Below are 14,242 nucleotides of genomic sequence, written 5' to 3'. Positions count from 1 at the left end.
AAAAAATCCGTGGATGTTCATATCCCTTATATAAAATTATGCACCACCTGCACATCACCTACACACACCCTCCTGTAATATTTTCAATCATCTCTAGATGATATATTATTCATAATACAATGTAAAGACTATATAAGTAATTGTTATAATATATGTTTAAAGAATAACGACAAGGAAAAAAGCCTGTACATGTTCAGCACAGACAAATCTTTCTTCAGATATGAGGTTGATCGAATTCATGAATGTGGGACCCAGGAATAGGGAAGGTCAGCTCTAATAGCTTGAAAAATGCACCATAGTTACGCATACGAATGGTCTCACTATCTTTTCAGGCATCTCTTTGAAAGGCTCTAAACTTATTCTAGAAAGATGTCATTGTTTTCTTACACTGAGAAATCACTGAAGCACTTTGAATTCTTCTTTTTGAGTGGCTTTCAAAACCTGCAAAATTTGATTTGAACATTCTTAATCATGGCCATTCATGGATAGGCATGATTTTTGATTTCAATTTCATTGCTCCCCAAAAGGACAAATGTAGTATTCTAAGTGGAAGGGACAGTGGGAGACACATTGATGAGTCAAGATGTTGTCCATCTTCACTTGAGATAACTAACAAAGTTGCTCCTTTTCTGATAAAACTTAAAGGAATAATAACTTGTATTTTATGGCTTGTACAAAACCTACTATGATGCACTTCCAGTGAAGAATTTCAAAAGTATGCTAATTCAAAAATACAGTCATTTGAATGAATGTGATCTGTAAATCTGTTATAAAATTAAAAATAAAGCATAAACTCACAGAATTGTGAAGTTTCTTACTAAGTGAACTTGTTGATTGGAATGCCCTTGTTACGTGTGCTATCTGCTTCTGTTTGCACAGCGGAGAGTCCACAGCCTTACAGGAAATCTGCATACGTATTGGTTTTCACTTTCTTAACTGAGCGTAGCTTCAAATCTCTACATAAGAGCCCTTTTATCCACTGCCTGTCAATATTTGTGGCTTACTTTGTCACTACCCTACCTCGGTGTAATCGATCTGCCTACTTCATTACTTGCTATCTGTTTGAGCAGGGGATGCGTCCTGTGTCCGCTATACACAAGGATTTAGAAAGGTATTTGAGGGAGAAAAAGATGGAAACAGAACACTGTTCAGTAAACAGCTTAGAGGAGGTTAAGTCTGGATACAAATTTCCAGGTAGACATTGCTGCAGTGAAGGTGAAAACTGTGTTACATGAGGAAACAGCAGTGGGGAGCACAAAGGGAATTCAGGTTAACGCGGGCAGGGAGGCAGCAGGGACAGGACAGGGCTGCTTGGGTTTGTGCAGTAGAAGGAGGCAGGAGCCCCACATGCCTCACAGGTTTTTAACCTGCCTAACCTGGGAATTTTTTCATCCACCTAGGTGAGGAATGGAACAAATTTATCTCAGCAGACTTGTAGGAGAAAAGACCAAGCGTTTTTCATCTGCACACCCAGATCCAGTAGTAAGCACGGCACGTAGTAAGCAAAGAATTGCCGATGAGTAGTGCACTTATGTAAACCATGAATAGTAAGCATAGGACAGCATTTGGAAAAAAGGTAGAGGAAAGGAGAATTCAAGGAGATGATTTCATGGACGTATACTGGAAGCCACATGACAAAATAAAGACGCTAAAGGAGACTTTTCTAATAATTTCATGTTAGAGTTTTACAGAGGCCAGATAAGAATGTAATAAGACACCACAGGCATTCTGATAAAATAAAGATATATGTGTGTGTATATATATGTGTGTGTATATATATATATGTGTGTGTGTGTGTGTGTGTATATGTGTGTGTATATATATGTGTGTGTTTGTGTGTATATATGTGTGTGTGTGTGTGTTTGTATATATATAGTTTGTTTTTATTTTCTGAGATGAAGACTTGCTCTGTCACCCAGGCTGGAGTGCCCAGGCTGGAGTGCAGTGACGTGATCTCAGCTCACTGCAACCTCCACCTCCTGGGTTCAGGGGATTCTCTTGCCTCAGGCTTCTGAGTAGGCCAGAATACAGGCATGCACCATCACGGCCAGCTAAATTTTGTATTTTTAGTAGAGACCATCCTGGGTTTTCATGTTGTTTCACCATGTTGGCCAGGCTGGTCACAAACTCCTGACCTCAAGGGACCTGCCCACCTCAGCCTCCCAAAGTACGGGATTATAGGCATGAGCCACTGCCCCCAGCCACATATATGTTTTAATTCAGGTTTTTGAGGTATAGTTTTCATAAAATAAGTGTTTTCCTTTCCAGTTCTACAGTCTGTAAATAGTGACAAATATGTATGTACAATAATGTAAACACCACCACAGTCAAGATGCAGCACCCCTCCCTCACCAGGCAGTGCCAGCTTGTCTCCCCGTGATGTGGGTCCTCTGCTCCCAACACATCCAGGGCACCACTGCTGTGCTTCTTGTCCTGGAAGTTTGCATGTTCCGGAACATCATTATGAATGGAGTCCTACAGTACATAGCCTTTGAATCTGCCTTGTTTCTGAATCACGGTGCATTGAGATGGTCATTATTGGTGCTGCATGTACCACTAGGCTGCTCTTTGTTTAACAAGATCTTCTTTAAAATTGTAGATTACCATGCAGTTGTATCTAATGATATCAGTGTTTTACCACTTTGAATTAAATATGCAAACCTCACCTCCGTTTAATTCCTTTCGCCTTTCCTACTTTCAAATACTGCCCTAAGTATCAGATGGTGTCACAATTTTTATTTTAAGCATCACATATGATTTAGAAAATTTATGAGGATAAAGATAGTCTATTGTATTTAACAATCTTTCTTTTTTTCTTTCTTCTTTCTTCATCCTAATTCTCCAAGATTCTCTCTTTTTTAGTAATTTTCTTTCCATCCAAAGAATTTCTGTTGACCATTTTAAAAAGAGTAGACCTGGGAGTGACAAATAATTTTAATTTTATTTCATCGGAGACTATCTTTATTTTCTCTTTATTCCAAAACAGTTTCACCTGATATGGAAATATTGTGCCACTTTCTTTGGCCTCCATGGTCTCAACTGAGAAACCCACTGACATTTGAATCAGTGTTCTGTTATAGGTGATGTGTCTTTTCTCTATAACTCCTTTTGAGATATTTTCTTTGTTTTTATTTTCCAGTAATTGTGATGTATGTTGACATGGGTTGCTCTATTCTTTGTAACTGTCCATAGAGACAATTGATTCCTCCCTGCAGTCCTGCACAAGGAATTCCCCATTGATCTCCAATGCTTCCCTAAATCTTTCTCTCGGGCACATGGTGGAGGTCCATGGAAAACAAAATGAGCCTGTGAGTGAATGTAGTCCCTCCCTTAACTGGGGACTCTCAGAGGGTCTACGTGATCACTGTAGCTCATACTAAGCCTTTAGCAACCCACTAAAAATATTGTGCTGACTTCCTTTTACCTTCCTTCATGACAGCTACCCCACTGACACGGGTCAGACTGGCTGTATGCCAAGTCTTTACTTTGCAGGGAATGGGAGGCAGCTTTCTCTCCCTGGATTTTAGGCTAATTGACTGACTTGCGATCTCAGCTTTCTTAAGGGTAAAATAGTATTGTTGTTACTGTACCTAACTTCTTCTTGTTGGAGCAAGAGAAATGTTCTTTCTAGTTTTTTACAACCTAGACTTAAGTTACATGTTTATGAACTACCTTGGTGGTATTGTCATCTCGGCAGGTGAAGCAAACAACGGAAAACAAGGATAAACTGACTGGCAAGGCTCATAGACAGGAAACCAGTTGGAAATTCATTATGTTGCTTTAAGACACAAATGGCATGAAAGCTGTTGGACTGATAGCCTCTTCAGGGTAACATTTATCCTCAGAGATTTCCCAACACCTTGTAATGTGTACTGTGAGGCAGCCAGTTAATGTCTTTTGAATTCTGAGTCAAAAGATCCTGGCATTCTTTACAAACCAGTAAGGGAAGTGTTTGCTATGTAAATAAATGAGGTCAAATCCGAGAGCTGGTGTTTTTAGATATAGTGAGACCAAATAGATTTTACTATCTAGCTTCCAGTGAGTCCTCTTTAACAACAATATCAAAATAACAACATCCTTTTCCTCTGTTTGATGAGAGACATCTTCTCAAAATCTCTCTGTGGGATTCTGAAGAAAGATTTTAATATATGGCTCGTATCTGTCTATCGTATATTCTGTAATATTTCTTTATGGCTTTCAAATACTGATAGGCACTCTGATTGGATCAATCAAAGCCAAATGATGTGAGTGATAGAATCAAATTGATTCGCCTTCTCAGTAAGTCCTGTTCCCTTGACAGTTGTCTAATAATCTATGCCCCCTCTGAAAATACAGGCAGATGATGAAGGGTAACGAGGCCCACAGTAACATGATTGTGCACCTGTTATGCTTAATGAGGCTTATGCTATATTCCTCCAGATTCTGTGGAGGCTAACACCCACTTGTTCATTTAGTCAGGACCCTGAAACACAATACTACTGTTTTATCCTGGTGACTGCCAGCCACACATCCAGCCTGATGAAGCTCTGTGCCTCTAAACAAGGAGTCGAAGATAAAGGAAACTCGTTAAGTGGCACCCTGAGTGTTGTTTATGTCACTTCATGGTCATTGCAGGGGTGTATCCATAACGTATAGCAACCATCTGCCAACCCAAAGCTCTTTATCTTTCTAGGCTAGGAGGACTGCTGTACATGGTCAGCTTGTTCTTCATTTAGTGCTCAAAACCAATGCTATTCACTTTATTACAGGTTAACCCACAGGAATAAATCTCATTTAACTAGCTTTATTTTTCCTTTCGGAGACTCAGATGATCAGGGCAACTGCCTAACTCACATTTGTTGCTTGCAATGTGGTTTGTATAAAACTCTTACTATTGTATATCACAGATAGCGATGGTGGTGAGACTGAGGGAATGGTCATTTGCAAAAAGCCTGGAACATTTCCTGTCAATTGATTATTTCCATCTTGCTCAAGTGTGAAGTAAAAGAACGTAAACAATGTAATCTAGTTCCAAGCTTAACTCTTAGCCCCACCAATAAGACAACTTATTTCCACGTTATTTTTAATTTAACCCTTTATATATTTTGAATTGAATTAACATTTACCCTCCATATTATCATACCTTCTTCTGAACCTAACAATAGCACTATTTAATAAATAAATACATTAAAATACAATTGAAACCAATTCTGCCTTCTGATCTGTCTTCTAAAGGTAACCTTTAAGCACTAACTCTTCCTGACCCACCTAAGCTGTTAGGAAAAGAATGTCTCTCATAAGTGAAGTCCATGGGTGTTTTCTAGATTAGTATCAACAGAAAGCAGTGGTGAGACTGAAGTCAGGATATTAACCAAGATGAATTGCTCATGGACAGAGAGCCGGTCGGAACTGAAAGAGTATTACAGAAGGACAGAGAGGCACTGGCTTTCACTGCTTTGGCTTCAACGTTTTTCATTCACTTATACCTGTGGGAGAGGTCAGGAAAAGACCAGGAATGTACTCTCCCTTACAGAAATTCATTGCATTAGGCTCTCAGTATAAACTGGACCCAGAAGCTAAACAAATAAATCACTTACTGGAGCCTGGCATCTTTCCTCAATGTACTATTCTCCACTTATTCTGCTATGCCTTAAAGATTTTTGCATCAATAAAGAAGAATGTGTGTGTCGGGGTGGTGCACACAAGTGTGTGTTATTTTCTTTTAAACATTTATCAATAAATTAGTGAACACTATATTTGCTTCATTGCATAATAATTTGGAATACCCTTTACTGGTAGTATAAATTTCAAATCACCTCATAAGTTGCATAAAAATGAAATGTATTGCCCTTCATGTGTCAAACTACCATAGGACAGCCAAAACGCTTTGAAAACATTATGGATAATACAGTAGGGCTAACACACCATAAACATGTACACTAACACGACAATTTCACACACAGAATGGCTTACCAAAGTATTTTCATGATTGAATTCTGTTGTCTTTCTAAGAGAAATTCTGGCATCAGTTAAAGTAACTTAATTTGCACGCATTATGTGGGGTAAGACATCCAAGCTTAGGTAACCGTCTCTTCTGTCATCACAGTTATATCTTATTTTCAGTGTGGGTAGAACTGAATTTTATTCTGATCTCAGTCCCTAGGTCAGCTGGCTTGGAATCGGCACCCATCCCTACAGCATCTTTTGCTTATATCTCATGCTGCTTATTCACATTATGCTATCATATGATTCACCTGGAAAAATAACTCTTGGAACAATCCTAGGTTGACTACCATGAGGGATTGCCATGGAACAAAGGGGCTCCCAGGACACAGGACTACCAGTGCTAAAATTGGGAGTGTCCCAGGCAAGCCAACAGGACTGGGCAGCTTGAAGCCAACTGTCCAGTCACCCCCTTCTCTGTTCCTTGCCCATGTTTCTCTGTGGATCCAGCTCATCCCTGGGAAACTATTTCTGCTCCTTATTCTCCATGTCGTATCCGATAGGGCACCACTGATTATGCCCTTCCATCCTGGGGGCTTCACAGCCCCCGCAGGCCTTCTGTGGATGCAGTCTGAGAGCTGAGCGTTGTTTTGCCTTTCTTAACACTATAATTGAACTTTAAATTTTGTGAGTTCTGATCTACCTGACTTCAGTCAGCTACATTTGCCAATAAACACAACCATTTTCCCCAAAGACATAAATTTCAAGTCGGACTTTTTTTTTGTCCCTATATCAGTCTCTCTTGGTTTAATGTAAATTAGCTTAAGACCATCTGAAAATTAGGCTTGGAGCAAAAGACACGCGGAGCTGAGTGTCTCTGAATAACTTGTAAATCTTAATGGATGTTTGTCATCCCAACGTTTTTTATTTTCCTCTTTTCTATTCCCGTTGAGACCAGGAGACAGCTGAAGTTTCAAACATGTGGAAGTCCCAATGTTTTTAATCTAATCTCTTCTATTTCTTTTGGTTCCATGCTAAAAGCAGAGAGTAAAAGTTGATATACCACATTTTGACTTTTTCCAATCTCTTATCCTAGAATACATCTCTGTAGACCTATAGATTGCTTTTCAAGTTTGCCATGTGACGTTTTATCTAATATTTTGCCACTGACTATAAGAGGTGCCTCCTTTCCAATCTAGATCAGTTTCTTACTGTCTTTTCTTGTGACCATGAAGACGATTTATATTTTGGCAGCACCTCACTTCAAAGGTACCAATTTTTGTACTCTTTCAGTCAATTCTACCTCCTTTCAAAATACATTTCAGTGAGTTAACCCAATAAAATTTTTACCCTCATATCAACTCAATGCCAATGACCCTGGTTAATATTTCAGCAAAAGAATGAAAGGCATATGTGCGTCGTTGTAATTCAGGGATGCAGGGTCCAAGGTGGTCTATTTTATTTACCATTTGTGTTCCAAAGTCAGCCTGGACATTTTATTCAGGCAATAAACAGAAGGGTAAGTGCAGGAGACATAATTACTTCTAAAATTTCCTTAGCCTAGCAATGACTCACATCACTTCTGGTTAAAGTCCATTGCTAAGAACAAGTCACATGTTTACATCTGAATTCATGGGGAGGTGGGAAGTGTGTTCTCCAGTGGGTGGCCATGTCTGAGCAACAGTTCTCACCTCTAGAGGGTTAAACACATCCAGCATGCACCAAATTGCCTGAATCAGGAATGGGCGTCATCTTACACATGCTCTATTGCCCACCAGAAAAATAATCCCCAATCGCATTAAACATATTTTCTAAGTAGGCCTTTTTATTTCATCAACTTGTACCATTTCCAGCACATTAACCATGGTTCAGGCCTCTAGCTTCTTATTTGGGTTACTACACTTACATTTGGCCATCTTCTTCCTCATCATTTCTTCCCAATAGTGATTTTCTAAACTGAAGCACAAATTATTCGGTATTTCTCTTTTGAAAATACTTCAAAAATTATCCATTGCCCTCCAACTCTTTTGGTGGTGTGATGGTCAGTTTTACTTGTCAACTTGATTAGATTACAGACTGCCCAGATATTTGGCTGAACATTATCTCAGGGAGTGTCTGCAGGGTGTTTCTAGACTAGATGAGCATTTGAATCAGTAGACACTGTAAATCAGACTGCCCCCTCCAGTGTGAGTAGACACCATCCAATCTGTTGATGGCCTGAATAGAGCAAAAGGCAGAAGAAATAAGAATTTGCCTCTTCTGCCTGGCTGCTAAGCTGAAAAATTGGTCCTCTCCCGCCCTCAGACTGAGACATTCACAACTGACTGCTCTGGTTCTCAGGCTGATAGATTGTGACTAAGCTACACCATGAGGCTTCCTGACTCTTAACTTGCAGATGCCAGATTATGGGGTTCTCAGCCTGCAGAATCACGAGTCAGTGTCTCATAATTAATCTCCCTCTCTCTCTCTCTCTCTCTCTCACACACACACACACACACACACACACCCACACACACACACACACACAATTGTTTCTGTTTCTCTGGAGAATCTTGACTAATATGGATTCATTCTAGAGGAATAAATGTTAAGGATGACTTGAATTTTCCAAATTAGTCCTGAAGTTTCTGGACTTTGCTCTCTAACTTTGTTAGACTTAAAGATGCTAATGACTCTATTTCCAGTAATATGGTGGGTGCTTATAGTTTATGGAGTCATCTGGTAATATAAATTTGAAAAACGCCTGTTTCAGAGACTCCTAATCCACCTCATATAGGAAGTAAAAAGGTGAGTGAATATCTGTATCATAATTTCAAATATTTTTGAAAAAGTAATGAATATGAGATTGTTCCCAATGTTGCTGGACAAATTTGTACAAGAAAAGAATGAGGTAAGGGATTCAAATTCTCAGGTCATGCATAATGTAAATGACCTGAAAACTTCTATGTGTTCCCTGAAGAAGACCCTTGTCTCCTATAGCAGCAGGTTTGAGATTGCTGAGAATTAAACACAGAATCTTATCCTTCAACTGGCTGAGTTAAAATGCAAGCTGAGCTCCCAGCCTCACAAAGTGTCTACTGATAAAGGGAGGGCATTGATTGTGGAAGAATAGGATTATGTAAGTTGGGGTAGGAATGGGTGGGGTGAACTTGATGAAGCTAGAGTAATTGAGCCTTCGATAATGCTGAGCTTTCTTTGCCAGTAGAAGAAGACTCCCACTACCAGGAGAATTAGCTTCCCTATTTCCAGTAGAAGAAACCTCCCCAGCCCCATCTGAGATAACTCATTAAGTGCCTTGCCTAAGAAAAGTGTAATGGCTGGCCTTCCTTGAGCAGTTGCCATACAAGACAAGGCTGATTCTCCCCAAGAACCATTTTCACCACCCCTATTTGTATTTAGAGTTATAACAGCACCCAAGTTCCAGAAGGCCCCTAAAAATTAAGTACAAATTGTGCCTTTTGAAGAGGTGAACTACACTTCAGAAGAATTACTTGGTTTTTTTGACAGCTACAGTCAGAAATCCAAGGAACATGTGTAGGAATGGATACTAAGGTTGTGGGACAATGGTGGAAGACACATAAAGTTGGATCAAGCCAAATTTATTGATATGGGCTCAATAGGAATATTCTTGATTTAAGGTTGCGGCTCAGGGAGTTAGGAAGGGCTTTCATAGTTGGTTTGGTTGATTAGCTAAAATATGGGCCAAAAGGTAGCCCACAGTTAACAAGTTAAAAATGTCAGCCCTGCTTTGGTTTAATGAAGAAAGAGGGCTTCTAAGGCTTAGGAAGATTGGAGTGTTAGAGTGGATTCCTCAGGTAAGATACACATATCCACTCTGGGAGGGAAAGAAGACATATGTTTCATCTTTACCTTTGTCAGGTAAGAGATACACATCCACTCTGGGAGGGTCCAGAAGACAAGCCTTTCACCACCAGTGTGAGAAATAAATGTGTGAGAGGAGCCCCAGCATTCTCAAAGAGCCCTGTGGTTGCTCTTCTCTGTGGGACAGACCTCACAGTAGGAAATGCAGTCACAGAATGGGGAAACCTAAACACAGTGGAAGTAATTGTATCCTGGAGTGACAGTGGCCAAACGGTGAGGCATTCAACCACCAGTGGCAAGGTGGGCGTGGAGATGATAAAGAACAGCAAAGTCAAAGCAGACATCAGAACACTGACTCAAAGACCTATGATGTTTGCTGGTTGATTTTGGTGCTACTAGAAGTAAAATAGAAAGCTTACTGAATTCTTATTTGATCTGTATAGGCAGAAAAGCTTAAGTCATGTGAACACAAATATGACCTGAATCATAAGCAGATAGTCAAAAACCCTGAATAAATTGTCAGACTTGGGCCAGTTTTACAAACCCAAAACACTTTGAGCAAAGGTGAGGATGGTTTCCCTTGGAGAATGATCTTGGCACACTGCTGAAATGTATATAGTTAATTTTTCTCTCAGCCTTCCCGGAAATGATGTACCTGCTTTCACCAGGGTAAGTGAGCACTGGGGAAAAAGAAGTAATAAGGCCTTTTGGGGATCACCAGAAATTGTCTCTGAACTGACACCAATTTTGAGGGACACAAAATATCATTGTGGCCTACCCAGCCAGAGTAGGGGCTTATGGAGTTCAGGTGATGAATGGAGCTTTACTTCAGGGCCATTTCACAGTGTTTCCAGTGGGTCCTTTAACCCATTTGTGGCTATTTGCAAAGGTCCAGAAGGCATAATTGGAACAGAAATACTCAGCAGCTTGCAGAATCCCTCCATTCCTGACATGTGTTCTCTGACCTGTGTGAGGAGGGTTATTATGGTAGGAAAGGCCAAGTGGAAGCCACTAGAACTACATCTACTTGGGAAAATCACAAATCAAAAGCATGCTCTATCCCTGGTGGGGTTGCAGAGATTAGTGTCACCATCAAAGGCTTAAAGTTTGCAGGGTTGGCAATTCCCACTACATCCCCATTCAACCTGCCTATTTAGCCTGTGCAAAGACAGATTAATCTTGGAGAATGGCAGTAGATTGTTGTACACTTAAATAGGTGGTGGCTTCAATTGCAATTACTGTACCAGATATGGTTTCACTGGTTGAGCGAATTAACATATCTATGGGTACCTGATATACAGCTATTGATTTGGCAAATTTCTTTGTCTACATCCTTGTCAATAAGACATGCCAGAACCACTTTTTGTTCAAATGGTAAAGGCAATATTACACCTTCACTGCCACACCTCTCAGATATATCAAATCTCTAGGCGTATGTTATAATTTAGTTTGCAGATTTCTTGATTGCTTTTTCCTTCCTCAGGGTATCACACTGGTCTGTTACACTGATGATATGCTTATTGGACCTAGTGAGAAACAAGTAGAAACTACTCTAGACTTAGTGGTAAGACAGGTGTGTGCCAGAGGGTGGGAAATAAATCTCACCAAAAATCAAGGGCCTTCTACCTCAGTGAAATGTCTAGGGGTCCAGTGGTATGGGGCCTGTCAAGGTAACTCTTCTAAACTGAAGAACAATTTGCTGCATCTAGCCCCTTCTACAAGCAAAAAAGAGATGCAATGCCTACTGGGCCTCTTTGGAGTTTGGAAGTAATGTATTTCTCAGTTTGGAAGTAATGTATTTCTCATTTAGGTCAGTTACTCTGGGACAGTTACCAAGTCACTTGAAAAGCTCCTAGTCACCAGCAGGGCTGAGAACTGGAGAAAATTTGTAACAGGTCCAGGCTAATGTGCAAATCTCTCTGCCATTTCAGGCAATCCAATAGTGCTTAAAGTGTCGTTGACAAATAGGGCTGCCTTTGGAGCCTTTGTCAGTCCCCGTGAGGTAAATCTTAGAGTGGATCCTTAGAGTTTTGGTGCAAGGCCTTGTCGTCATCATCTCCAGATAACTGCTCCCCTTTTAGGAAATGGATCTTGACCTGCTACTGGGCTTTAGTAGACACTGAATGCTTGACCACGGGATACCAAAGTACCATGTGACCTGAGCTGCCCATTATGAACTGGGTGTTATCAGACCCACCAGGCCATAAAGTTGGGCATGCGCAGTAGCATTCCATCACCAAATAGAAGCAGTTCATACTCGATCAGGCCCAAGCAGGCCATTGCCCAAATGCCCATGGTCTGTCTCTACTCCTGCTCTGCTGCCATCTCCCAGCCAGCCTGGACCTACAGCTTCATGGCATGTACCTTACAGTCAGGACACTGGATGAGAAGCCTGGGTTGGGCCTGGTTTACAGATGGTTCTGCATCTGTTTTCATATGTCTCAGTCAGCTTGGGATACACTAACAAAAACACTACAGACTAGGGACCCATAAACAACAGAAATTTATTTCTCACTGTCCTGGAAGCTGGAAGACCAAGATTAGAATGCCAGCATGATCAGGTTCTGGAAAGAGCCTTCCTCTGTGTTTCAGATAGCTAACTTCTCCTTTGATCCTCAAAAGGTGGAAAGTGATGTAGAGGGCTCCCTTGGGTCTCTTTTTACAAGAGCACTAATTCCACTTACAAGGACTCCAAGCCCATGGCTTAACTACTTCCCGAAGGCTCCACCTCCTAATGCTATCATACTAAGGGTTAGGATTTTAACATATGAATTTTGGGGAAGCATAAACATTTAGTTCATTTCACATGACATGCAGGTACCACCCAAAAGTGGACAGCTGCAACACTAGAGCCTCTTTCTGGGACATCCCTGAAGAACAGAGGTAAAGAGAAATCCTCCCAGTAAGCAGAATTTAGAGCAGTGCATCTGGTTGTTCACTTTGCCTGAGTAGGAATAGTCAGATGTGTGATTGTATACCTATCCTGGGCCGTGCCAATGCTTTGGCTGGATGGCCAGAATCTTGGAAGGAATATGATTGTAAAATTGGCTACAAAGAAATTTAGGGAATGATGTAAATATAGACCTCTCTGAATGGGCAAAAACCACAAAGATATTTGTGCACTGCACTGCATGAATGCTCACCAAACAGTGCCTTCAGCAGAGGAAGACCTTAATAATCAAATGGATGACCTGTTCTGTGGCTACTACTCACCCGCTTTCACCAGCCAACCCTTTCATTGCCCAATAGGCTCATGAACAAAGAGGCCATGGTAGCAGAGATGGAGGGTATAAGTGGACTCTGCAACATGGACTTCTGCTCATCAAAACCAACCTAGCTATGGCCACCACTGAATGCCCAATCTGTCAGCAGCAGAGACCACTGAGTCCCTGAAATGGCCCCATTCCCAGGGCGATCAGCCAGCTACCTGCTGACAGATTGATTACGTTTGTTCATTTCCATCATAAAGGGGTCATTATTTATATTCTTATTGGAATAGACACTTAAGTCCGGATATAACTTTGCCTACACTGCATGCAATGCTTCTTCATAAGCTACTGTCTGTGGACTTACAGACATCTTACCCACTTTCATGGTATTCCACACAGCACTGCTTCTGATCAAGGAACTCACTTCACCCCCAAAGAAGCGCAGCAGGTCCTTGTTCATGGAATTTGGTGGTCTTATTGTGTTTCCCACCATGCTCAAAAGCTAGCCTGATAGAATCTTGGAATTAATTTTTGAAGTGACAGTTACAGTGCCCACTGAGTGACAAAACCTTGCACAACTGGGACAGATTTCTCCAGAAGGCTGCACATGCTCTTATTCAGCATCTAATATTTCATGCCATCTTTCCTATAGCCAAGATTCAGAAACCCGGGAATGAAGGGGTGAAAATAAAGGTAGCACCACTCATTATAATCCCTCAGAGCCACTAGAAAAATGTTTGCTTTCTGTTTCTGCAAGCTTATGCTCTGATGGCCTAGAGGTCTTAATTCCAGAGGGAGGAATGCTTCCACGGGGAGACACAACAATGATTCCGCTGAGCTGGAAGCTAAGACCGCTACCTGGCCACTTTGGACTCCTCATGTCTCTGAGTCAACAGGCAAAGATGGGAGTGACTGTGCTGGCTGTGGTGACTGACTCTGACTACCAGTGGGAACTTAGATTGCTACTCTGCAAAGCTAAGAAAAAGCATGTCTGAAATACAGGAAATCCTTCATAGTGTCTCCTGACCTGTGACTAAGGGCAATGGAAAACCACAACGTCCCAATTCGGGCAAGACCAGAAATGGTCTAGACTCTTCAGGAATAAAGATTTGGGTCATAGATTTACAGCCAGCTGGAATGCTTGCAGAAGGCACAAAGTACAGAGTGGGTAGTCAAGAAAAGATTGCTGTAAATGACAGCTACAATCACGTGGCCAGTTATAGAAACTAGGACTATGCTATTCATAAATATTTACTCTGTTTTGTTTTAATACATTATATTTACCTCCT

This window comes from Sapajus apella, unplaced genomic scaffold (assembly GCF_009761245.1).
Source record: "Sapajus apella isolate SASKATOON/1434 unplaced genomic scaffold, GSC_monkey_1.0 scaffold82, whole genome shotgun sequence".
In the NCBI taxonomy this organism is placed as follows: Eukaryota; Metazoa; Chordata; class Mammalia; order Primates; family Cebidae; genus Sapajus; species Sapajus apella.
This window is presented reverse-complemented; position numbering follows the sequence as displayed.